Genomic DNA, 26,655 nt, shown 5'->3' on the forward strand with positions numbered 1-26,655 from the left:
GGGATCTTTCTACTTTTCCTGAATCTCTGTCTAGGTATGGTTTTTCTTCTTCATTCATGTCCTCCTCATTCTGTGTGCCCTTTCAAGCTGAGGATCCATGTGTTTATGTCTCAGAAATATATTTTCATCCATTATTTCTCCAATAATTTCCTTAAAATATTCCCTTTTCTTTCTGAAACTTTTTTTGAAAGACTGTAGTTCTCCTAGATAGATCCTTTAAGACTTTCAAGTTTTCTTCTATACATTCCTATTTTTCTTTTAGCCTAATTTCTAGATTTCCTCAGGTTTTTATTCCAGCACTTCTTTTTAATTTTTCAAGAAAATTTCAGACATCATATTTTTAAATTTCCAATATTTCTTTATTGTTCCTTAGTGTTTATGAAGAGATATATGAAATTATATTCTGTGTCCTGAATAATCAGTTTCTTTCAAAGATTCCTTGGTTCATATTGGCACTGTGCATATGTGTGTATGATTATTTTTCCTCTAATATGATATGTGTCCATTTAAACTCATGAACTGCGGACTACTTACTTGGAACACGTTGCTGACCTGGTTTCCCTCTGCCGGCATGTAGTTCTCTTCCCCACTAGGCCTCTCTTCAGTGAGAGGGATGGACTGTGAGCTCTGAGCCCACAGACAGCTTTCCTTTAAACTGTGTAAGCAGACAGCAGGGAGCAAGCTAGGCCCACTATCTGGGTTTTATTTTGGGAATCCCAAACCAATTCCTTTGGCAAGCAGTGCTTACGGAACAGGTGCTAACTTGTTGTCTCTAACAACCGTTTAGAGACAAACATCAACCTTGATATCGGAGCCATAACCCCTCGTGAAACTGGAGCTTTTATCTCTAGGTTGGAAGCATTTTGGAGGCACCACCATTAGGGAGCTTGGCTCCTGCCTCCACAGCAGCCTCTGGGTGTGCACATCTGGCTGTGCTTCTGCTCCTGTATTCCTTAATATACCACATACTTTCCATCTTCCAGAAATTCATCAAGGTTAATGGTTTGCGTATGTCTCTGCCTCATTGGAGAACTGTTATAAATTTCTTACCCTTGGTACTTCTAAATTGTATTTCCATGGGATTTGTGGAAGAAGAGATAATGTATGTGCAACCTGTCATCTTGAACCAGAAGCCTCACTTCCTCAAAGTCCTCTCCCCCTAGCCTGCTCTCTGCCACTTCTCTGACATTTATTTGTCCCAGTTAGCTCTGCCTTCTTTTCTTTTATTCCTCCCTGAAGGTTTATGCTCCATTTCTTCTATTTGTTTTCTGTGGATGATTTTTACTCACTCCCATGGATTTAACTACCACTTTAAGCCAGTGAACCCATTATACATGACAGCTCTTCTCTCTCTTCTGGACTCCAGTTTTGTGTTCTCTACTCACTACGGTCATTAATACCATTTTATTTTTTTCATCCAATCAGGAAATGGCATACAATCAATCCTATTTTAATTAATCAGTTAATTAATTAACTGGTGAATGCTTAAAGGATCTAGAACTGGTTTTAAGATAATCTTTCTACTACACCATAGTATTTCCCATTTACTTTTCACAAGTTCAATAATTGATGAATTATTTGCTCATCTTGGTGTGAGGTCAACCCTGGGGCTTATCTTTACAAAAATTTTTATATAACCTATTTTCCAGTAATACAATATATTCAAACTTCATATATGTCTCCCTCTCAAAAATTGGTTCTTTGCTTGAGAGGAGCAAAGAACCACACCTGTTTTCAGTTTCCAGTTACAATATAGCATTGTAATTCTATTTCTAATTTCAGTTATTATAATCAAACTTCTGTTATATGAAGTTTTTGAAGCTAAACACTCAAAGCAGAAGTTTTCACTTACCTAATTGGCTACCAATACAAGAGTAGATTCAATCCATCTGTCCCTAAGTGGATATGTGTATCTCTGCCAGTCGGCCCTTTGTTTTGGGTTTAAATTACCCTTTTTAAGCCTGATTTCTCATGGAAGAAAAGCTAATAACATTTACTCTTCTAGTCTGAGCATTTCAACTATAATAACTTTTGATACTAGGCATAGATTCTATCCAATCTGTCAAGATGAGGAAAAGCTTCAAATTAGCTAAGATTCCCCACAACTATGGATTCTTTAGGTGCTGAAAAACAAACAAATAAATAAACAACAAAAAAAGGGTTTTTGTCCACACTGACTCCTAATAAAATGGTGTAGTGTAGACAGTGATAGCTCTTGTTCCAGCTCCAATCACTAATGGGTACAGCCAATCTGCCCCCACAATCAAGGGTTCCAAGAATGGTTACTCACATATTCTCCCAATTACATCATAAAACCTTTCTTACATTTGAGAAACTCTAGGCAGATGGAATTTTCACAGATTTGGAATCATATGTCAACCTTTCCCTGGATATTCTAAATAGAAAACACCTCATATGAGTAATAGTAGTAATATTAATAAAAGCTAAAGTATTTTGTGGGCTAGGCACTACTCTAAGCTCGTTACATAGACTATTCCCTTTAATTTTTGCAGTAACTTTTTGGGTAGTTCTTATTATTACTTCATAAAGAATTGAGGCTTAGAAAAGTTAAATGTCTTGCCCAAACCGTTTCCCCAGTTCATAAATGATAGAACAGCGACTTGAACACTGGCAGTCTGGTAACAGAGCACACTTTTTTAACCACTAGGCAAGGATATCAAACAAATTTCATCTTGTATGTCAACTGTGATTGATAGTGACTACATGGAATAACTGTTGAAAAAACTTGGTCACCAGACTCCAGGTGATAGAGTGCCAAAATGAGCAATGATGTCAACTATGAGCACATTAAACTTGTGGACCTTTTTCTAGGTACTTGCTCTCCTGGGATATGTGAAAGAGAGAGAGACAGAGAGAGAGACTGACTGACTGATTATTGACCTGTGTATTTATAAACAACTCTCAGAAAAAGCATAATTTAGGTTAGAGAAACTCAGAGAATGTACCAAACCCTGCCAGCAATTTGTCTTTCTCTATGTTAGCTTATAAGAAAAAACTACTAGTGATTTGAATATTTTCTTTTTTGGAAACTTTATTAACCTTTGTTTCAAACTATTGCCAGGCTTCTTCAGCTTAATTAGCTGTAAAGAATGACATTGTATTAAGCAAAAACTGAAAAGAGCTGCAGTGTCCAGGGGCTTGGGCTTAAAAATATTAGAGATCTAGATTTTATCAGATCCATAAACAAAATTTTAAAAAGCAGTCATAATATAAAATAGCATCTCCCAGTAACTTCTTCAAGATTTATCTTCTTCAGAAGTTGACTCAATTCAGTTTGCTTCATTCTTGGAAGCCTCAACAAAATTCTCCACAAGATCTGGAACTTCATCATCATCATCCTGTCCAGTAGCAAGTGGTGCTTTTCCATCCACAGATTGTTTGGGCAGAGCTTCAGCCAGTCTCCTTAAACTGGTCAGACTGTCTGCGCCAAGCTGGTTTAAGATGCTGGGTAGCATTTCTGTCAGCTGCTTTGTCTCAGCATGGCCTGTAATGGTGAAAGTGTTTGCTGCCAGAGATGCCTGAACTTTAGAGTTGTTAAAGTGAATCACTGTTCCTTGGTTTGTGAATATATTCACCTCTTCAATACCAGAGATATTGTTCACCCCTGACTTCTTTAAAGACAACTGACGTTTTCTGTAGTCTTCTGTGGCTGTTCTATGAACCACCTTCTTTCTGTGAGCAGTTCCTTTCCCACCAATGCACACTTGTGCCTGCAGTTTGGCGAGTTTCTCTTGGTTCATGATAGCTTCTTTCATCTTGTTGGAGCAGAAATGGGGCCGTGCGGGGGCCTAGGGTTGGCGATCAGGGGGTCTCGGGCAGACCAGCTGAGGTAAGGCGCACACACGCAGGGACGCAAGATGGCAGCTACAGCGATTTGAATTTTTGTTCTACTTTATTTTCCTTCTCCCACACACTTATGGAGTTTTTTGTTTTTGTTCTTTAATGAAAGAAGTAGCATAAGGGGGAAAGATAAGAGACAAGATGCTTAGAAAACCATCCCTTGGATGATTGAATCAACTGGTTCAATTCCAAGGAAATTTCCCAAAAAACAGAGAAGATTTTAATTTCTTTTCACAAGGCTCAGATAGTGGTAACTTGTATAGACAATTAAGACCTAAATGTGGTGGGATAATACTTCTGTGATATTCACCCATGTTCCTTTTTTCCTTCCAGAATTTCTTGCTTTCCTTTTCCCTAATTTGAGCAGACCGTCTGCTCCACGTTCCTTGACTTAGGGTTGATTTAAGGAAAGTTTTCCTAGTTGTTGTTAAAGAGATTTTTTTTAATTGAAGGTAATCTGACTTTTATCCAGACTAGAAAATCTTTTTTCCAGCAGGGGAGATGGAAAAAGATGGAACGAAGGTCAAATGAGAGCAAAAACCTCCCTGGATCCCAGAGGGAGGATCTTGTACCCCACTTCTCAGAGGGAAGGCCCAAGGGAGAAAGATCTGAGTGTTTATGGAGCACTGAAACAAAAGGAACCTGGTTCCTAGGAAAAGCTTCCAGAAACAACAAATTGTCTATACTTGTTCTAAGAGTCGTTTATAGATACACACGTCAATAATCAGTCTGTCGGTCTGTCTGTCTCTCTTTCTTTCTCTCAGTAGACACGTACCTAGAAAGGGAAAGGCTCTGTGACACCTTCAGTTGAAAAGACCATGAACAGCCTCACAGAGATGGCTGAGAGAAACAGAAAGATTCCTTGCTCCTATGAGTGATACAGAATCAGGAAAAAGAGCCCTCACAACCAAAGAAAGTATGCCTAGGAAGCTGAGGACATCTTGGCAGCAAACCAAGTGGAGTGATAACTTAGGACAAATTAGGAGAGTAGATATCTCATTTGCTATCTCCATGCAAATATGACAGAGAGACCACATGGATCCCCTCCCCCAATGTCTTTTATCCTCTCCAAATTCTTAGATATATTCTTAAATATATATCCTAAAGAAATGTGAAGGAGGGGAAATCTCAAATTAATGGAAATATTCTACCCCACTATAAGAGAAAGAGAGTGCAACATAGAGAATAAGCTGAATTATATAAAAATTTTAGGGCTTCCCTGGTGGCGCAGTGGTTGAGAGTCCGCCTGCCGATGCAGGGGACACGGGTTCGTGCCCCGGTCCGGGAAGATCCCACATGCCGTGGAGCGGCTGGGCCCGTGAGCCATGGCCGCTGAGCCTGCGTGTCCGGAGCCTGTGCTCCGCAACGGAGGAGGCCACAACAGTGAGAGGCCCGCGTGCCGCAAAAAATATATATATATTTTAAACATATATATGTATTTTTTTATAAATTTATTTATTTACTTATTTTTGGCTGTGTTGGGTCTTCATTGCTGCACGCGGGCTTTCTCTAGTTGTGGCGAGCAGGAGCTACTCTTTGTTGCGGTGCGCAGGCTTCTCATTGTGGTGTCTTCTCTTGTTGCGGACCACAGGCTCTAGGCACATGGGCTTCAGTAGTTGTGGCACACGGGCTCAGTAGTTGTGGCTCGCGGGCTCTAGAGCACAGGCTCAGTAGTTGTGGCACACGGGCTTAGTTTCTCAGCGGCATGTGGGATCTTCCTAGATCAGGACTCGAACCTGTGTCCCCTGCATTGGCAGGAGGATTCTTAACCACTGTGCCACCAGGGAAGCCCTAAACTTATATTGTTACACTCAATTTTAGAGTCAGAGATTCATCCTGACTACATCTATTTTTACAATCTAAGAAGTGATTAGGAAGAATGGGTGTTCATAGTAAATAATGGTAAGATAATTTCTTACTTTATAGTGACTGAATACAAGTTAGATACAAAGAAGTAAAATTAAATTTAGATATTAAGCAAGTAATCTAATAAGGTAATAATAGATTACAAGAGTGTGAAATCATATTCATGATGAAGTGGAGCCCACATCACTCAAGGACATAAACATTAGACCAAACCAGGCAATGAAAGGTTTCAATGAGAATCCATCACAGAAGGGCCTGTAGTTTGTTTAATCTTGCCTTTCTAGACTATGTTCTATATCCTATACCATGTCAAATACTTATGGGCTAATGCAAACATTTTCTAAACCTAAACTTCCAAACAAGAGAAAGTTTACTTCCCAAGTATAACTGGGTAAGTCCATTTAGAGGAATTCTTACTCAGGTCACAAGTGTCTACTTAAGGAATCAAAGTAATAAATTATTGAATAAGACCCTTGTGGCATGTGCAAATACACATACTTCAGGTACCAACACACTCACACAGAATAACTTAACAAGCTCTGCCTACAGAGCCAAGGCAGAGAGAAGGGGGACTCAACTGTCAAGCATATTTTCGACCAACCAAATTCCTGCAGATGATTCCAAATAGTCAGGCCAAAGAAAACAGCTATCCTTGCCTAGCTGGAAGAGATTGGTTAGAGCCAGTAAAACTGCTAAGTACTACTTGGTTGCCAAGGGAAAAAAAAGTGAATTTGTTAAGCTTTGAAAGCAGGGACTCAATTTTGTTTAAAATATCCACTCACCAAAAAGTCTTTAAAAAGCAACGTACTATTCAGGCATTTTGACACTTGCCCTTTTTCTAAGGACACAGGAACATGTCACAGATAACCTAAGTTCTTAAGGATGCAAAATTTTGATAATGTACTCAACTACAGAGTAAAGAGCTTTGCTGAGACTCTGGCTTAGGTGAGCTCATCTCTAGATACAATCATGAGATAGAGTCTCCTCCTCAGTAAGCCATGACTCTTTCATCATAATGGGCATCTGGCTATCTTCTAATTGATTGTGTGAGGGTCTCTTGCTTCAAATGGCCCACCTAGGTATTCATACTATATGCAGTATTCATGTTCTGAAGCTGGATCAGGTGGAACGTGATATTAAAATATTTACGGTGGTATTTTAAATATTTAAAGTGGTACTTCTCAAACTTTCTTACTGAAATAATTATAAGGACAAGGAAAGTAAGAACTCTATAGGCAGACCCAAGAGTTTTCATCCACATGTTGAATTTCTTTGAATCCATTTTTTGTTTTTGACAATTCATGTGGTTATCTTGCTCTATTCCACATTTTTGTAATATACTTTAATGTAAATATAATAGAGGGTAAAATTTCTGTCTCAGAAAGATGTATTTTGTTGACTCTGTGATTTCAAGCACTCATTACATCAAGACTGCACACTAGCTTGGAAAGCAAGGCTTCTGGGTCATTTTAAATTATTAGAGGTTTAATCACAGTCTTTGAAGAAAGCATGGATAAAATAGGTTGTCACTGTAATTGCTACTGATATGATTGAAAAATATATATATTCATTTTTACAGATTTAAATACTGATATTTATGGAATATTACATATTAATAAACATATCTCAGTTTCTTCAGTAGCACAAATGACTTGCAATTACTGGTTAAAATTTTTGAAAATACAAAGAACAAGGGTGATACAGACTATCCTTGTAAATCTGGTATCTTTTCAATTCCCTTTTAGAAGTACATGCATTTATTCCATGATTCCTTATCCCTGGGGCCTGTTCTCAGTCAAGAGACAACCATCTTACTCAATAAAACAAATTCTAATGAGTTGTAACTGCTAATTGATTAATATATTTAAATTTAAAAATTGTAATTATTGTGTGATTCTGGTTTTAAAAGTCATTTAAATTATTAAATTAAATAAATATGAAAACAGTAAATAAAATCCCACCTTGCCATGGAAATTTTGTAGACATTTATCTTTCCAGGTAGATAAAGATCTAAAATTTCACATTCTGTTTTGAAAATTTTTTCAAATTGTATGTTGAACTTTTTCTCTTTTTTTTTTTTCGTGGTACGCGGGCCTCTCACTGCTGTGGCCTCTTCCGATGTGGAGCCCAGGCTCCGGACGCGCAGGCTCAGCGGCCATGGCTCACAGGCCCAGCCGCTCCGCGGCACGTGGGATCCTCCCGGACCGGGGCACGAACCTGCGTCCCCTGCATCGGCAGGCGGACTCCCAACCACTGCGCCACCAGGGAAGCCCGGTACTCTTCCTTTTTAAGAAAACATTAAAAATTATATTTTATGACTGCAGTGGAATAAAGAAAATATAATACAGGCTGGATTCCATTATGATATATCATTATCATATTCATTTTTTCTCCTGATTTTAAAAGAAATTAAAATCTTTTTGTGGACCCCTAAAAGTATTGTAGGCATGAGGTACTACTGTGCCTACTGGCTAATATAGGCCAACCCTGCCTATGGCAGATAATGCTAGTTAATCCCCAAAAGCTATTCACCTCTTCTTCTAGAATAATGAAACCCCCAGTTTTTAGCCAGACACATGGCCATGCAAAATAAAGCCTACAGTTCCCAGCCTCGCTTGTAGCTATGTGCGGCCAGATAGCAAGTTTCATCAATGACACGTGAGCAATGATCACAACTTCCAGGTCGTGTTCTTTTTCCCTGCATTTGGAATTCAGTAATGGTAAGAGTGAGTCATTCAGGGGACTTCCCTGGTGATCAAGTGGTTAAGACTTCACCTTCCAATGCAGGGGGTGCGGGTTCAATCCCTGGTCAGGGCACTAAGATCCCACATGCCTCTGGCCAATAAACCAAAACATAAAACAGAAGCAATACTATAACAAATTCAATAAAGATTTTTAAAATAGTCCACATCAAAAAGAAAAAAAAAATCTTAAAAAAAAAAAAGAGTGAGTCATTCAGGCTATGGAATTGGGGACAACACTCTAGGGACAATGGAACAATCAGACAGCAAGAGCCTGGGTCTCTGATGTCTCATGGAGCCTTGATGACTTCCCAGAGCAGTCACAATACCAGCCCAGATTTTATATGAATGAGAAATAAATTTCTATTCAGTTCTATTCAGTTTAAGTCCCAGCTATTTGGGGACTTGGTTACATGCAGCCAAACCTATATTCAAATAGAATCACCTTTCACACTGAGGAAACTGAGGCACAGATGTGATTTTTCTCAATGTGATTTAGTACAAACTAAAACATAGCAAAGCTCAATCCTGACCTATCAATATTCAAAACCTATGCTCTGTTCACTGCCTTCCCATATTGTCTTCTCCCTTCAGAGAAACAAAAAGCATGGAGAACAAAGCAACTATGAGAGAAAGAAGAAGATCATAAACTTTATGAAGCAATAAGTGTCATCAAAAGAGAATCCAAAAAAAAGACAAATGGAAAGAAAAAAATGAAACAAATTCAATGTGAATTTTTGCCAGAACTACATGACGTGGCAATTTGCATTATGACTACTTACAGGAAGTATTAGAAACTTTCCAAGAAAGGAACAGTTCACATAAATGATGGATTCAGTACATTTTGCTTAATTGTCAGTTTTTTTTTTTTAATTGTCAGTTTTGACGATAAGTATATATATTATATTTTTGCTCATATAATTTCTGATTTTAACTGACACAAAGCAAGACACTGAGGTTAGAGTCCACAAAACGTACCTGGAAAAAGCATCTTAGTAAGAAATATTTCCAGAGATTGGTTCCAGATGGTGGAGTAGAAGGATGTGTGTTCACTCCCTCTTGTGAGAGTACCAGAATCACAACTAACTGCTGAACAATCATTGACAGGAAGACACCGTAACTCACCAAAAAAGATACTCCACATACAAACACAGGAAAAGCCGCAATGAGAAAGTAGGAGGGGCGCAATCACAATAAAATCAAATCCCATAACTGCTGGCTGGGTGACTCACAAACTGGAGAACAATTATACCATAGAAGTCCACACACTGGAGTGAAGGTTCTGAGCCCCACGTCAGGCTTCTGAACCTGGGGATCCGGCAACGGGAGGAGGAATGCCCAGAGAATCAGACTTTGAAGTGCGGTGGGATTTAATTGCAGCACTTCGACAGGACTGGGGGAAACAGAGACTCTACTCTTGGAGGGCACACACAAAATAGTGTGTGCATTGGGACCCAGGGGGAAGGAGCAGTGACCCCACAGGAGACTGAATCAGACATACCTGCTAGTGTTGGAGGGTTTCCTGCAGAGGTGGGGGCTGGCTGTGGCTCACCATAGGAACAAGGACAGTGGTGGCAGAAATTCTGGGAAGCACTCCTTGGCGTGAGCCCTCCCCGAGTCCACCATTAACCCCACCAAAGAGCCAGGTAGGCTCGAGTGCTGGGTCACCTCAGGCCAAACAACCAACAAGGAGGGAGCCCAGCCCCATCCATCAGCAGACAAGCAGATTAAAGTTTTACTGAGCTCTGGCCACCAGAGCAACACCCAGCTCTACCCACCACCAGTCTCTCCCATCAGGAAGCGTGCACAAGCCTCTTAATAGCTGCATCCACCAGAGGGCAGACAGCAGAAGCAAGAGCAACTACAATCCTGCAGGCTGTGGAATGAAAACCACATTCACAGAAAGATGGACAAAAGGAAAAGGCAGAGGACTATGTACCAGATGAAGGAACAAGATAAAACCCCAGAAAAACAACAAAATGAAGTGGAGATAGGCAACCTTCCAGAAAAAGAATTCAGAATAATGATAGTGAAGATGATCCAGGACATTGGAAAAAGAATGGAGGCGAAGATCGAGAAGATGCAAGAAATGTTTAACAAAGACCTAGAAGAATTAAAGAACAAGCACCTAGAAGAATTAAAGAACAAACAGAGATGAACAATACAATAACTGAAATGAAAAATACACTAGAAGGAATCAGTAGCAGAATAATTGAGGCAAAAGAATGGATAAGTGACCTGGAAGACAGAATGGTGGAATTCACTGCTGCGGAAAAGAATAAAGAAAAAAGAATGAAAAGAAATGAAGACAGCCTAAGAGACCTGTGAGACAACATTAAATGTACCGACATTCTCATTATAGGAGTCCCAGAAGGAGAAGAGAGAGAAAGGGCCCAAGAAAATATTTGAAGAGATTATATTTGAAAACTTCCCTAATATGGGAAAGGAAATAGCCATCCAAGTCCAGGAAGCACATAGAGTCCCAGGCAGGATAAACCCAAGGAGAAACACGCTGAGACACATGGTAATCAAATCGACAAAATTTAAAGACAAAGAAAAATCATTAAAAGCAACAAGGGAAAAATAACAAATAACATACAAGGGAACTCCCATAAGGTTAACAGCTGATTTCTGAGCAAAAACCCTATAAGCCAGAAGGGAGTGGCACAATATATTTAAAATGATGAAAGGGAAGAACCTACAACCAAGATTATTCTACACAGCGAGGATCTCATTCAAATTTGATGGAGAAATCAAAACCTTTACAGACAAAGAAAAGCTAAGAGAATTCAGCACCACCAAACCAGCTCTACAACAAATGCTAAAGGAACTTCTCTAAGTAGGAAACACAAGAGAAGAAAAGGACCGACAAAAACCAACCCAAGGGGCTTCCCTGGTGGCGCAGTGGTTGAGAGTCTGCCTGCCAATGCAGGGGACGTGGGTTCGTGGGTTCGTGCCCCGGTCCAGGAAGATCCCACGTGCCACGGAGCGGCTGGGCCCGTGAGCCATGGCCACTGAGCCTGCGCGGAGCCTGTGCTCTGCAATGGGAGAGGCCACAACAGTGAGAGGCCCGCGTACTGGAAAAAAAAAAAGCGCAAAGAAAAACCGACCCAAAACAATTAAGAAAATGGTGATAGGAGCATACATATGGATAATTACCTTAAATGGGAATGGACTAAATGCTCCAACCAAAAGACACAGGCTCGCTGAAAGGATACAAAAAAAAGACCCATATATATGGTGTCTACAAAAGACCCACTTCAGACCTAGGGACAAATACAGACTGAAAGGAGGGGCTGGAAAAAGAGATTCCATGCAAATGGAAATCAAAATAAAGCTGGAGTAGCAATACAAATATCAGATAAAATTGACTTTAAACTAAAGAATGTTACAAGAGACAAGGAAGGCCACTACATAATGATCAAGAGATCAATCCAAGAAGAAGATATAACAATTATAAATATACATACACCCAACATAGGAGCACCTCAATACATAAGGCAAATGCTAACAGCTATAAAAGAGGAAATTGACAGTAAAACAGTAATAGTTGGGGGCTTTAACACCTCATCTATGCCAATGGATAGATCATCCAGACAGAAAATTAATAGGGAAACACAAGCTTTAAATGACACAATAGACCAGACAGATTTAATTGATATTATAGGACATTCCATCCAAAAACAGCAGATTACACTTTCTTCTCAAGTGCTCATGGAACATTCTCCAGGATAGATCCCACCTGGGGTCACAAATCAAGCCTTGGTAAATTTAAGAAAATTGAAATCATATCAAGCATCTTTTCTGAGCACAACGCTATGAGATTAGAAATGAATTACAGGGAAAAAAACATAAAAGAACACAAACATATGGAGGCTAAACAATACATTACTAAATAACCAAGAGATCACTGAAGAAATCAAAGAGGAAGTCAAAAAATCCCTAGAGACAAATGACAATGAAAACACGACGATCCAAAACCTATGGGATGCAGCAAAAGCAATTCTAAGAGTGAAGTTGATAGCAACACAATCCTACTTCAAGAAACAAGAAAAATTTCAAATAAATAAGCTAACCTTACACCTAAAGGAACTAGGGAAAGAAGAACAAACAAAACCCAAAGTTAGTGGAAGGAAAGAAACCATAAATATCAGAGCAGAAATAAATGAAATAGAAACAAGGAAAACAACAGCAAAGATCAATAAAACTAAAAGCTGGTTCTTTGAGAAGATAAACAAAGTTGATAAACCTTTAGACAGACTCATCAAAAAAAAGAGGGAGAGGGGCTTCCCTGGTGGTGCAGTGGTTGGGAGTCCACAAAAAAAAAAAAGAGAAAGAGGGAGAGGACTCAAATCAATAAAATCTGAAATGAAAAAGGAGAAGTCACACTGCCACCACAGAAATACAAAGCATCATAAGAGACTATTATAAGCAACTCTATGCCAATAAAATAGACAACCTGGAAGAAATGGACAAATTCTTAGAAAGGTATAACCTTCCAAGACTGAACCAGGAAGAAAGAGAAAATATGAACAGACCAATCACAATTAATGAAATTGAAAGTGTGATTAAAAATATTCCAACAGGGCTTCCCTGGTGGCGCAGTGGTTGAGAGTCCGCCTGCCGATGCAGGGGACTCGGGTCCGTGCCCCGGTCCGGGAAGATCTCACATGCCGCGGAGCGGCTGGGCCCATGAGCCATGGGCGCCGAGCCTGCGTGTCCTGTGCTCCGCAACGGGAGAAGCCACAGCAGTGAGAGGCCCGCGTATCGCAAAAAAAAAAAAAAAAAAAAAAAATCTTCCATCAAACAAATCCAGGACCAGATGGCTTCACAGGTGAATTCTATCAAGCATTTAGAGAAGACTTATCACCCATCCTTCTCAAACTCTTCCAAAAAATTGCAGAGGAAGGAACACTCCCAAACTCATTCTACAAGGCTACTATCACCCTGATCACCCTGATACCAAAACCAGACAAAGATACTACAAACAAAGAAAATTACAGACCAATATAACTGGTGAATATAGATGCAAGAGTCCTCAAGAAAATATTAGCAAACAGAATCCAACAACACATTAAAAGGATCATACACCATGTTTCAGTGGGATTTATCCCTGAGATGCAAGGATTCTTCAATATATGCAAATCCATCAATGTGATACATCATGTGAAACTAACTGAAGAATAAAAACCATATGATCATCTCAATAGATGGAGAAAAAGCTTTTGACAAAATTAAACACCCATTTATAATAAAAACTCTCCAGAAAGTGGGCACAGAGGGAACCTACCTCAACATAATAAAGACCATATATGACAAACCCACAGCAAACATCATTCTCAATGGTGAAAAACTGAAATCATTTCTCTAAAATCAGGAACAAGACAAGGGTGTCCACTCTCACTACTATTATTCAATGTAGTTTTGGAAGTCCTAGCAATGGCAATCAGAGAAGGAAAAGAAATAAAAGGAATACAAATTGGAAAAAAAGAAGTAAAACTGTCACTGTTTGAAGATGACATGATACTATACATAAAGCATCCTAAAGATGCCACCAGAAAACTACTAGAGCTAATCAATGAATCTGGTAAATTTGCAGGATACAAAATTAATACACAGAAAACTCTGGCATTCTTATACACTCACAATGAAAGATCAGAAAGAGAAATTAAGGAAACAATCCCCTTCACCACTGCAACAAAAAGAATAAAATACCTAGGAATAAACATACCTAAGGAGGTAAAAGACCTGTAAGCAGAAAACTGTCAGACACTGATGAAAGAAATCAAAGATGACACAAACTGACAGAGATATACCATGTTCTTGGATTGGAAGAATCAATACTGTGAAAATGACTATACTACCCAAAGCAATCTACAGATTCAATGCAATCCCTATCAAATTACCAATGGCATTTTTTACAGAACTAGAACAAGAAATCTTAAAGTTTGTGTGGAGACACAAAAGACCCCGAACAGCCAAAGCAATCTTGAGGGGAAAAAAACAGAGCTGGAGGAATCAGACTCCCTGACTTCACACTATATTACAAAGCTACAGTAATCAAGACAATACGGCACTGGCACAAAAACAGAAATATAGATCAATGGAACAGGATAGAGCGCACTCAGAGATAAACCCACACACCTATGGTCAAGTAATCTATGACAAAGGAGGAAAGGATATACAATGGAGAAAAGGCAGTCTCTTCAATAAGTGGTGCTGGCAAAACTGGACAGCTACATGTAAAAGAATGAAATTAGAACACTCCCTAACACCATACACAAAAATAAACTCAAAATGGATTAGAGACCTAAATGTAAGACCAGACACTATAAAACTCTTAGAGGAAACCATAGGAAGAACAGTCTTCGACATAAATCACAGCAAGATCCTTTTTGACCCACCTCCTAGAGTAATGGAAATAAAAACAAAAATAAACAAATGGGACCTAATGAAACTTAAAAGCTTTTGCACAGCAAAGGAAACTATAAACAAGACGAAAAGACAACACTCAGAATGGGAGAAAATATTTGCAAACGAATCAACGGACATAGAATTAATCTCCAAAATATACAAGCAGCTCATGCAGCTCAATATTAAAAAAACAAGCAACCCAACCAAAAAATGGGCAGTAGACCTAGATAGACATCTCTCCAAAGAAGAGAAACAGATGGCCAAGAGGCACGTGAGAAGTTGCTCAACATCACTAATTATTAGAGAAATGCAAATCAAAACTACAATGAGGTATCACTTCACACCAGTCAGAATGGGCACCATCAGAAAATGTACAAACAACAAATGCTGGAGGGGGTGTGGAGAAAAGGGATCCCTCTTGCACTGTTGGTGGGAATGTAAATTGATACAGCCACTGTGGAGAACAGTATGGAGGTTCCTTAAAAAACTGAAAGTAGAACTACCCTATGACCCAGCAATCCCACTCCTGGGCATATACCCAGAGAAAACCATAATTCAAAAGGACACATGCACCCCAATGTTCATTGCAGCACTATTTACAATAGCCAGGACATGGAAGTAACCTAAATGCCCATTGACAGATGAATGGATAAAGAAGATATGGTACATATATATAATGGAATATTACTGAGCCATTAAAATGAAAGAAATTGGGTCATTTGTAGAGACCTGCATGGACCTAGAGACTGTCATACAGAGTGAAGTCAGTCATAAAGAGAAAAACAAATATCGTATATTAACGCATATATGTGGAATCTAGGAAAATGGTACAGATGAACCGGTTTTCAAGGCAGAAATAGAGACACAGATGTAGTGAACAAATATATAGACACTAAGGGGGGAAAGTGGGGGGTGGTGGTGCTGGTGGTGGGATGAATTGGGAGATTGGGATGGACATATATACACGAATATGTATAGAATAGATAACTAATAAGGACCTGCTGTATAAAAATAAGTAAAATAAAATTTTAAAAAAAATTTCCAAATACAGATCCAGTTGTTTCCTTCTAACCCTCAGGATATAGGTTCATCCCTCCTGAGTACTTTTTTGCCTTATCAGTGTGTCCATCAGGGTGAACAGGATCTGTGCCCAACCAACTACTTCTGTTCTTTGAATACACAAAACAGTCTAGTTACTAATTGAATTTCACTTTTTAAAAAGTAAGATATTTCATATATACACCTGAGTCTTGGGTCTTTTCTTTCAAAGCAGCCAGAAAGAAAACAAAGTTTTCTACTATTGTATAAAAGCCATATTCTATTTAAAAGGGAGTCTTTCAATGAGTCTGAAATGGGCAGGGGGGTTCTTCCATTCATTGTTCATTAGTGTAAACAAAATGAAAGAACACAGATATCACTTGCTCCCTAGGGAATCTCTTACTTTATTTAGGCAAGTCCAGATCATCTTAGAAGTCTTTTAAAAAACTGAGTTTCTCCCTCACATATATATACATGGAATATGCAGCATTCAGCTATATTTACTATATTTCAAATAATAAATATTTTCAAACCTCTAACTTTTTTTCATTTTAGATACAGCAATAGGAGTATCACCAGAAGACTTACATTGTGATTATATATTTTTATCTCCTAAGATCAAAGCTGATCCACAAAGAGAGAAAACCTCTAACCGAAGTCTATCATTGCCCATCCTGTCAGAAAGACTCTCTGGTGGCCAGAGCCAGAGCTTGGTAAAGGAATGAGAGGCAAAGATACTCTTCTCAGGCTTCCCTGGTGGCGCAGTGGTTGAGAGTCTGCCTGCTGATGCAGGGGACACAGGTTCGTGCCCCGGTCCGGGAGGATCCCACATGCCGCGGAGCAGCTGGGCCCGTGAGCCATAGCTGCTGAGCCTGTGCGTCCTTCTCTCCAGCAGTAGCCCCCAAAGTGGCATTAAGGAAGATAATTTGTTATAGTGTGGGGAAAAATATTAGAACTTTATCTTTTATCTAAGCAATAAGAAAGTAACTACACTTTATTGCATGGATCAACACCATTCCCCTTATTCAGTCAGTATGCAGAGACTTCTGCCACAGGCAATGAGCAAGATATCTAGAAATAAAAAAGGGACTAGTTTCAAAACACATCAGGGGTGGCAGCAATGTACTGCCTCATGTGCTTGTTTCCAGTGTACTTGTTTCCAGTTCTATTACGTTATAATTTTTGTGGATCCAGTTAAATGAATTAAAAAAGTATTGGGTTTTGAATGAATCTATCCTCACAAAATGTCAAGTAGATTAAAAAGTTTCAGCAAATAACCCATGGATTGAAAAATGCTAGTAATTTAAATACAAGCAAACCACCAGGAAATGGCAAAATCAATATTTCAGCTCCTAGTATTATTTTTTAATCAGCCACATTATATATTTTTAAAAAATCATCTAGTCCTGTGTAAAAAGATCTGCTTGAAAACTTCAAAATTATCAAGAACGCTATTTGAAATACAGGTTTTCCTTCATTATTTTTAACAATGAACAGCCACAATTTTCATCACACCATGAGCCACAATGAGTCTCATGTTAAGGCACATTGTACATGAAGATATTAACTCATGATGTAAGCATGTAAAATATAGCATAATCATTTTTTTCAGCAATGTTTAAAGCCATGCTATCCTCAAGCCACCAGTTTATAACATTTTACTAAACTTAATGATCAGTATTTAGGAGCCACTTCTGTGATTCATTAGTTAATAGTGAAAGCCACATACAACTGGGGAAACACTTTCTCTTCCTAATAAAAATGTATGATACAATTTATAGAAATCAATATACTGAACAAGCTACAAAGCACTCCTTTATCAACAAATAGATTTGGAAGGTGCATAGAAAGCATTGTTAAAGATTTGGCCAATCAACCATCAGATCACGTTATGAAGTATAAGAGGTTTGCTAAGTTGGATGAGCAGAGTAATATTCCCTCATGCACAGCTTATGGTATCTGTCAGATTTTGTTTAAATGGAATACACAAAGAACTACTTCTTTTTATAAGCTATCAAACGAAAGATGAAACAGAGAAGGTAGATTCTCAATAGTACAAAAATTCTTTAATAAAACAATGCTTTATACAACTGTATAATACAGTCATTGCCATTGCTGAAGCCACTGCCTCTACTAAAATATGAGACTTCAAGGTTAAGCTTACAGAGATAGCCCTGTACAAGGGACTGCTTCCTGCCTCATTCATAAGCCAAGTGTGGTAGCAAAGAAATGAAAGCCAGAGATGCCCTTCAAGACACAGGATGTCAAAAGTATGGTAAGTTCTGTAGAAATAAGCCTTTTTAAAATAATGGAATTTTTAGAATATACTGCATGAGGTAGGAAAAAATCAAGAAAGTCTTTGGCTCTCAAAGTTTTGCTTGTTAGCTCACAGCAAAGTTCTTAAAAGAACTGTCGAACTTAAAGGCAGAATATATTTCTTTAAATGTGTAAAATTTGCCAAACTTTTTACTGTGATTATGATGACTGACCATAGTGTCCTCCCAAGAAGATTTTTAAAAAATATAAACACATATAGTCTGTCTGTTGGATTTGAAGTTGGATGAGTGATTACTTTTCAAAAGCAGATCTTACAATAGAGACAGCATTTTGAAAAAGGTATTTGGAAATATTTCTACTCTTATAGAATTCTATTACTAAAAAAAAAGTGTCATCGATTTTTAAAATGTCCCTACATCTTTTCTTTACATGTTGATTGGGCTGGAAAATGTCCAATACATTTAAAGTTCTTCCAAACAAAGACTTCTCAGCAAGTTTTGAACTCCTGTTAAAAATGTTAAAATATAACATTTTTTATTAGTTTACAAGAACTTATTAATATCTGAGAATACAGAAATACGGTATACCAAATTTCATTAAAAGATTATATAATTGGAGAATGCTATTTAAAACGTGAGTATCTTGATTCAGAAACACAGCCCAGATGTGCTACATTGGAGCCACATAGCTTCATGAAGTATCTATTTCTTACTATAACAGCCATTAAATCTGCCAGAAGATTCAGTAGGCATTAAAAGTACCAGAAGTAACTTGAACTTAGAAGCTGACCATGGAAGAATCACTGCAGTGCAAAGGGTTAAACCAAGATTTTCAGTGTTAATGAGAAAAGTTGATAGTAGCTACAGGAAACCCAAACCTGTATAGTCCTTTTAACTGTCATGCCCAAACGCTTGTGAAACTCTGAGGGCTTGCTTTGGTTTATTGGAAATCATTAAAATGGTGCACTCTCCCCAGCTGATATTAATAAGGCCACACCATTCTTGCTGCCTGCAATGCCTCTGTGTAATTCGCTGCTGCCCCCAATTATCTGTGGGCGATCTGCAGGCCTGTGGAGGGGGTTCCACATGGGCAGGCGCTTAATGAACAGACTGGCTTATAAACACAGGCTAATCTCTCCCACATGAGCACCTGAGGAGGATCACAAGTGACAGCTGTTTAAATTTTCAGGGAAATTAATGACCCCTAAAGAGGCAGCGCTTATCAGGCTTGGAGTAGGTTTGATAGAGGAGAGTCACCACGGGGCAAAATGTTTATAATCGTCCATAAGTGCCTCATTCTATGGCTTCATCTTGGGAACTTTTATTGACACGCTCTTTTCTATTAATGCTTGTGCTGGCAGAGCATCTTGGTTCAATCTGTTCCTGATATCGGGTTCCTACAGCCGCTAATGAGCATCTCCCCATCCTCAGATCGCAAGCCATTTAAAATGATCAGGACTGTGGTTGGCATCCTGACCACTTAGGGAAAATCCCATCAGACACATACATGTTTTCGGTCCACAAGGCTTTTGTAATGCATCAGCTCAGCCCCAGAGCTGGGCCTCGCAGAGGGAATGGGGAATAGACTGGCCACACTGTCTGGGGAGTAGGGCAGACACAGGTAATTAAGTGCAGATTGGCCAAAGGGCCAGAAGTGACTTTTAAAAAACAGATCTAGAGGGAAACAGCACATCGCAAAACTCAGCACCCTCTTCTCCTACTCATACACATATACCCCACCCCCTGCTCTGGTGTTTTATGGCTTTTATGTGTCTTTACAGCAGAACACACTACATTGTTCTCAGTTGTTTTTACATGCCACAGACCCCAGGATCACTTAACAGGAAGTAGTCTCATTTCCAAGAGGGAGGGGGTTTTTGCAGAGTCTAGTGTCATGTGAAAGGAGATATAATAGAGAGGCAGACAGACAGATAGAGACAGAGACAAATAGAGATGAGAAACAGATACGCTGGCCTGTGAACAGTGTTAAAGTGGGAAGCCTTAGCTAAACTAAAATAGAGGAGGGGCTAGCAGTGTCAGGTAACAAAACAGAAGCACACTGTAAATATCTTCTGGGGAGTTAATTTCAGAAGGAAGAAGGGAATTTTATTAATATTAGAGAAGGTGAGATTAAACTTCTCTTCAAAACACACCATCGTATTTTTATGCAATTTTCTCAAATGGTTGAATAGCCAAATGTTCTACAGAGGTATGTAAGTATTCACAAAATCAGGCTCCATGGTAGAGAGGAAGGATCACTCTGCTTGGATAAGATGCTCATATATCTCTCTGGCTCATTTCAGTGGGAGTCTCCTATGTTTAGCTGAGATTTAAACTGGTCCTGGCACCTGGAATTCTGGAGTACCAGGTACTGACAGTGTTACTCAGAAAAGACAACCTGATTTCTCAGATATATTCCTCTCCCCATGGAGAGGAAACATGGCACATTTGCCTGCTTTTTCTATGAAGGAAACACTGAAGCCTGGACTATAAGCCTTTATTGCAGAGCTATTTTAGTCCTTTGTGAGGTTTTGCTAGTTATTTTAGCATTTACCTAAGGATAAATATTTTAAAATAAATAAATAGTCTTACAATTTGGTCCATTAAAAATGTACCTGTGTAAATTAGGAATTCAAACTAGAAAAAAAGTATGCTAGCAACAAATGAACACATGTATGCAACAATTTCTTCAGTATTATCATGTTTTGTTGAGCTTTATTTATTCTTTTTCTATTCCTAGTGAAAATATATCCCAGATATATTATTCAATTACTATAATATTTGTATTCCTATAATAGGCAGCAAACTTCATTTGATAAACATTTATATGTAGGAATAATTATAATTCATCTCTCTTTGTTATCAAGGGAAGAAAATAAGAAAAATTACTCTAATGTGAGCACAGAAGATATTGTTAGCAGGTAATATGACTGTTTCAGCAAAATACTAATGTTTACCAAATGTTCATTGAATACATAACAAACCATATCCTCAAATAATTGAGATCGGAGTTAGTAAGGTTTATATATTTCTTTGCTTGAAATTCTGTATTTTGAAAAAAGCATTTTCTGTACTGACAAAATAAATCCTAACAAGTCATGAGTCAAAATCACAAATTTATTTTATATCATATTCAAAAGCTAGGACATCACTAATAAAAATACACTCAAGTCTCCCCCTCTTATTCTTCTTATCCCATAGTTTAAAAAAAACAAAACCAAAACTAACTTTTTTGCTTTACTCTATTATGTAAAATACTAGTTTTGGATTTTATTTTCATAAAAGCCCGAAAGAACTTAGAGATTCAGAGATAATTATTCATCATCTTCTCAAACTCATTTAATAGTCCAAAGTAACAGTACCCAAGGAAATGTTTTTCTGATTGAAAAAATAGAAAGCATAACAGACTTTTGCAAACCAAAGGTAAAAACAACCAGAAAAAGACTTTAATAAGATCAGCTTTGTTTAAAGTTTCTGTTTCAGGATAACATTTGGCTACATAGACTTGACAAAATCATTCTTTATCTACAGTGTTTTTATATAAGGGTGGTAGAAGTGGACTCTTTCAAAAGAACAGAGGGAAAAAAAAAAAAGACTGCTCTTGTATCAGCTTCTGGCCAGGGTCTTCCTGAAAATAAAAAAAGTCTTCATTTTTGTTATCTTCAGGGAGTGAAACTCTGGCTAGAGCAGCAATTGGCTTCACTCCTCTCTTTTGGGAGCAAAAGCAATGACAGAAGCATGGTTAACCATTTGTTCCTAGAATTCTCATGAATGTTTAGGTCTCAATGTGGACAAAGAAGAAGAACGTGGAACTCTAGGTGGGGGAGGAGGAAGTCAAACTTCCCAGATTCAAACCCTGGCTTCTTCACTTTCAAGCAAGTTGCTTCTCTCTCTGTCTATTTACTCATTTATAAAATGGAAATAATAAATGTTGTAGACCAATATTTTATCCAACCACCAATATTTCTGATTCTTTTCCTGCCAGGCACCTGAAATGACTATACATCTCTGCCCCTTGCCATTAGACATGGCCAGGTGACTTGCTTTGCCCTGGTGTGACACTTCTGGACAGAAGCATTTAAAAGCTGGTACATGGGGCTTCCCTGGTGGCACAGTGGTTGAGAGTCCGCCTGCCGATGCAGGGGACACGAATGCGTGCCCCGGTGCAGGAAGATCCCACATGCCGCGGAATGGCTAGGCCCGTGAGCCATGGCCGCTGAGCCTGCACATCCGGAGCCTGTGCTCCGCAACGGGAGAGGCCACAACAGTGAGAGGCTCGCGTACCACACACACACAAAAAAAAGCTGGTACATGATTCTCCATCATTTATCCTCCCTGATGCAATAATTGTGGAAGCATGTGTCAAGATGGGGCATTTGACCTGGTTCCCTGAGTAACTATGATAAAGACTTCTACCTGCTAACCATAATTATATGTGAAGCGTAAGCATGAAGCATTAGGTGATGTTATCTCTGGATTTGGGGGTTATCTGTTACCACAGCATTGCCTAGCTTATCCTAACTGACAGAATAATCCTACCTGGTTCATAATATTTTTGTTAAGGATAAACTGAGTATAAATCACTTAGAAAAACACCTAGAACATTATAACTGCTTCATTATTCAGCAAATATTTATTGAGTACCTACCATGTACCAAATCCTATGCTAGGTGGAGGGAATATGATGAAAGCAAAACCAAAAAGTACCTGTTCACATGGTATTGACCATATATTGGGAAAAGCAATTGTTAGTCGAATCATGACACAAACATAAAATTGCAACTTTGCAAACCAGAATCCCTAAGGAGCAGATGGCACAAGAAAGCATATGAGATAATTGACCAAGGTAGGGAAGTCAGCAAAGGCTTCCTTGAGGATTTAGCTTAAATCTGGAAATCACAGAGTGATGTTAATTAGGGAAAGTTGGGAAGGAAGAGCCTTCCTTGAGGAAGCAACTTGTATGCAAAGACCTGTGCAGGTGAGATGCACGGTACCTACAAGAGACTAAAAGTCTCCAGTTGGAGTGGTGACTAAGGGAAAAAGAAGTACAAAATTAGGATAGAGGGTGGTAAGGGCCAGGCTTTATAGGCTCGTGAAGATTTAGGTCTTTATCCAGAAAACAATGGGGAGATGTTTTAAGTGGGAGAGGATTACATGTGGAAAGGTCATTCAGGCTGAAGAGTAGAGAGTGGATTATAAGGGTTATATGAGGGCATGGTGAATACAGAAGTTAACCAGCTAAGAGGCTATTGCTAGAGTTCATGCCATAAATAATGAAAACTTGTAATAATATGGTGGTAATGGTGGTGGTAGAGATGGAGAGAAAAGATAGATTAGCTGGCTTTTAAAAATATATATCCTTTCACTTAATCTATTGTAAGCAAAAAAGAGATATATCTCAAGGTATTAGGTAACTTACAGAATTTCTAAAAGGGTCAAATCACCAAGATGTAATGCTCCACTGCCAGAAACATTGCAACAAAGAGAAACATCCAACCACACAAGACTGATTGTTCTAGTGGAACTGTTCTAGTCACGGCCCTCAAGAGGCTAAGGACCAGATAGTACAACTCCTGCCATAGCTGCCCCAGAAAAACCAATCATCTCCTCAACATGCTTGCTAGATGGTCTGTACTTCTCATACACGGCTGCCACTTCTCATTTACCAAATTCACATAAATTCATTTGTCTCACAGAAGCTAAGTGTCATGAGAAATCTCAGCTACAAAGAAAAATAAATGTTATCTTTAGCCTGTCATCCTTGAAAGTATAAGGAAGGCATATTTGATGGGGATAGAGTAGACATTGAGTGAATCAGACTAAAGTACTTTCCACAAGGAAGTGAAATAAATTGGAACTTTTGATGCATTGGATATAAAGTATAAATTTGAAAAAGGTATAAAAAATGACTCCTAGGTGTTTTGCTTCTCATCTTGAGGGATAATAAATGCTATTCACTGAACTTGGCTCAAGAGTAATGAACATGAGTCTGGTATCGCGCACACTGAACCTGAAATACCTTTGAGACAGCCATGAGAAGAGGTCAAATAGTTGGATATGCAAGAGAAGGTCTTGCTGGATATATAAATTTATGAGTCATCTGGTGATAACTGAAATCATCTTGAATTAATTTTCTCCTGCTTCATCACAAATTACTACAATTTAGCAGCTTAAAATAACATCCATCTATTATGTCTGTTTCCATGAGTCAGGAGTCCAGGCAGGGATAAACTGGGTCCTCTGCTCAGGGTTTCACAAGGCTGCAGTCAAAGTGTCAGCCAAGACTGCAATCTAATCTGAGGTTCAGGGTCCTCTTCCAAACTCACTGGTTGCTGGCAGAATTCAGTTCTTTGTGATCATGGGACTGAGACCCTCAGCTCTTAGAGGCCACCTAATGTTTCCTGCCATATGACCCTCTCCAGAACATGGCAGTTTGCTTCTGCAAGGTCAGCAAGAGAGCTGCCAATCTCTCTCATTTCAAAGCTCTCTCAATTCAAATCTCTAGACAATTTGAATATCTGAATTTTCAAGGGCTCACTTGATTTGGTCAGGGCTGACCAAGCTAATATCCCTTTTGATTAACCAAAAGCCAACTTATTAGGGATCTAAATTATATTTGCAAAATTCTTTCACCTTTGCCGTTTAGCATAATTTAATCATAGGAGTGAAATCCTCCATCATGTTCACAAGTCCCTCCTATACTAAGGGGTGTGGAATATACAGCATGTGTATACTAGCGGGTGGGAATCTTGCGGGCCACCTTAGACTTCTGCTTACCACGCATGTCCAAGGGTGAGATATCCTAGAGAGAAAGTATAGAGTGAGAAGAGCACAGCACCTAGGAAAACAACAATTATGATTTCCTATATTTAATGGTGGGATAGAAGTATCTGAGATTGAGATAGAGAAGTAGAAGCTCTACTATTTTTGTTATAATTTAACATCCAACAGCCTTAACCATAACACACCCAAATATTTGAAATAATTGATCTATTTCAGATTTTGCAACTTAATAAAGAAGTTTGATATGACTGAGGTTATCAATATTTTAGACTCATAAATAGAAGTAAAAGTCAGAAATGACATAATAAAATCTCCTTACTTTACCAATAGGATATGGATAATAATGATTTTGCCCAAGTCATTCAGCCAGTGAAGGGCTGAACCACGGATCTCCTGACTCTGAAATCAGTTTGTTTATTTTTTCTTTAACTATTAAGGCTGTTCCATGAGATTAAGATTGGTCATAAAGGGCTTCCCTGGTGGCACAGTGGTTGAGAGTCCGCCTGCCGATGCAGGGGACACGGGTGCGTGCCCCGGTCCGCGAAGATCCCACATGCCGTGGAGCGGCTGGGCCCGTGAGCCATGGCCGCTGAGCCTGCGCGTCCGGAGCCTGTGCTCCGTAATGGGAGAGGCCATAACAGTGAGAGGCCCGCGTACCGCAAAAAAAAAAAGATTGGTCATAAAGCTTTACGCAGAAAATTATATTCAATAAAATTAAAGTTATTTAAGAGATACAATTCCTTATTTTATCCATACCTTAGGATACAGCATGGAAGCCCTAAGATTCTCTATTTTCTAGAGACAATCCTCATAAAATTCCCTCTCTCATCTTACCAATTACACTTTCAAATGGCATGCAAAGGGTCATACAAATATACCATTTTATAGTATATTGTTAACACACTCTAAACTGATTATTTGAAAAGATTGAAGATCTTTTTCCTTACTGTTCCAGGAACTTTTCCTCAATAATTTCCCTTATATAACTCATCCAAGCAGCCATAAACATTAGTTGATTATATATTATTCTATTCGTTGTCCCCATTTCTCCTGCAAACTCCTGAACTATGTTGTAAATTCCTTTCTATTGTAAGTATATTGTATCTATTTCTGGTTAAAACATTTGAATTATGTTATAAATTATCTATATTAGTCTCCTCCCAGTCCTTTATTTATATGGCACTCAGTAGCTATTTGTTGCTCATCTGTAGAGGACGAGAATGCTCACTGACTTGGAAACAGACAATAGTAGATATGAGTCCAGCATGTAACAGCCCTGTGGTTTTTGAGCAAGTTGATTCTCTGTATCTGTTTTATCTGTTAAACACATATAAGAATGCCTAACTTATAATACATTATGATAACTTAATGACAGATGTTATGTACTCCATAGAGTACATCACAGATTCTCAGTGTATTGACCACATTCCTTCCATTGCTTCTTGGTTTTTCATGGGCAGCTATAGCCTTTTGTCATACTTGCAGACATTTTTGTAAATAATGGAGCCATTCTGTCCTTGTTTGCATTATGTATGCTTTATAAATTACTCCATTTTTCATTAAATAAGAACCAGCTTTCTTATTGAGTCTGAATTTATCAGTCTTTATTAAAGTTTTACACATCTGAAAAACATTATACATTCCCATTAGTAATCATTGTTCCCTTATTGAGTTCT

The 26,655-nt window shown here is 38.6% G+C and overlaps 1 pseudogene; it reads right to left on the reverse strand.

Annotated features, from left to right (window-relative positions):
* Nucleotides 1-3,231: 3,231 nt before the first annotated feature.
* Nucleotides 3,232-3,836, reverse strand: LOC113605881 (transcription factor BTF3 pseudogene; annotated as a pseudogene).
* Nucleotides 3,837-26,655: the final 22,819 nt, after the last annotated feature.

This window comes from Aethalodelphis obliquidens, unplaced genomic scaffold (genome assembly GCF_003676395.1).
Source record: "Aethalodelphis obliquidens isolate GAN/ISIS:26980383/991018 unplaced genomic scaffold, ASM367639v1 scaffold3, whole genome shotgun sequence".
Lineage (NCBI taxonomy): Eukaryota > Metazoa > Chordata > Mammalia > Artiodactyla > Delphinidae > Aethalodelphis > Aethalodelphis obliquidens.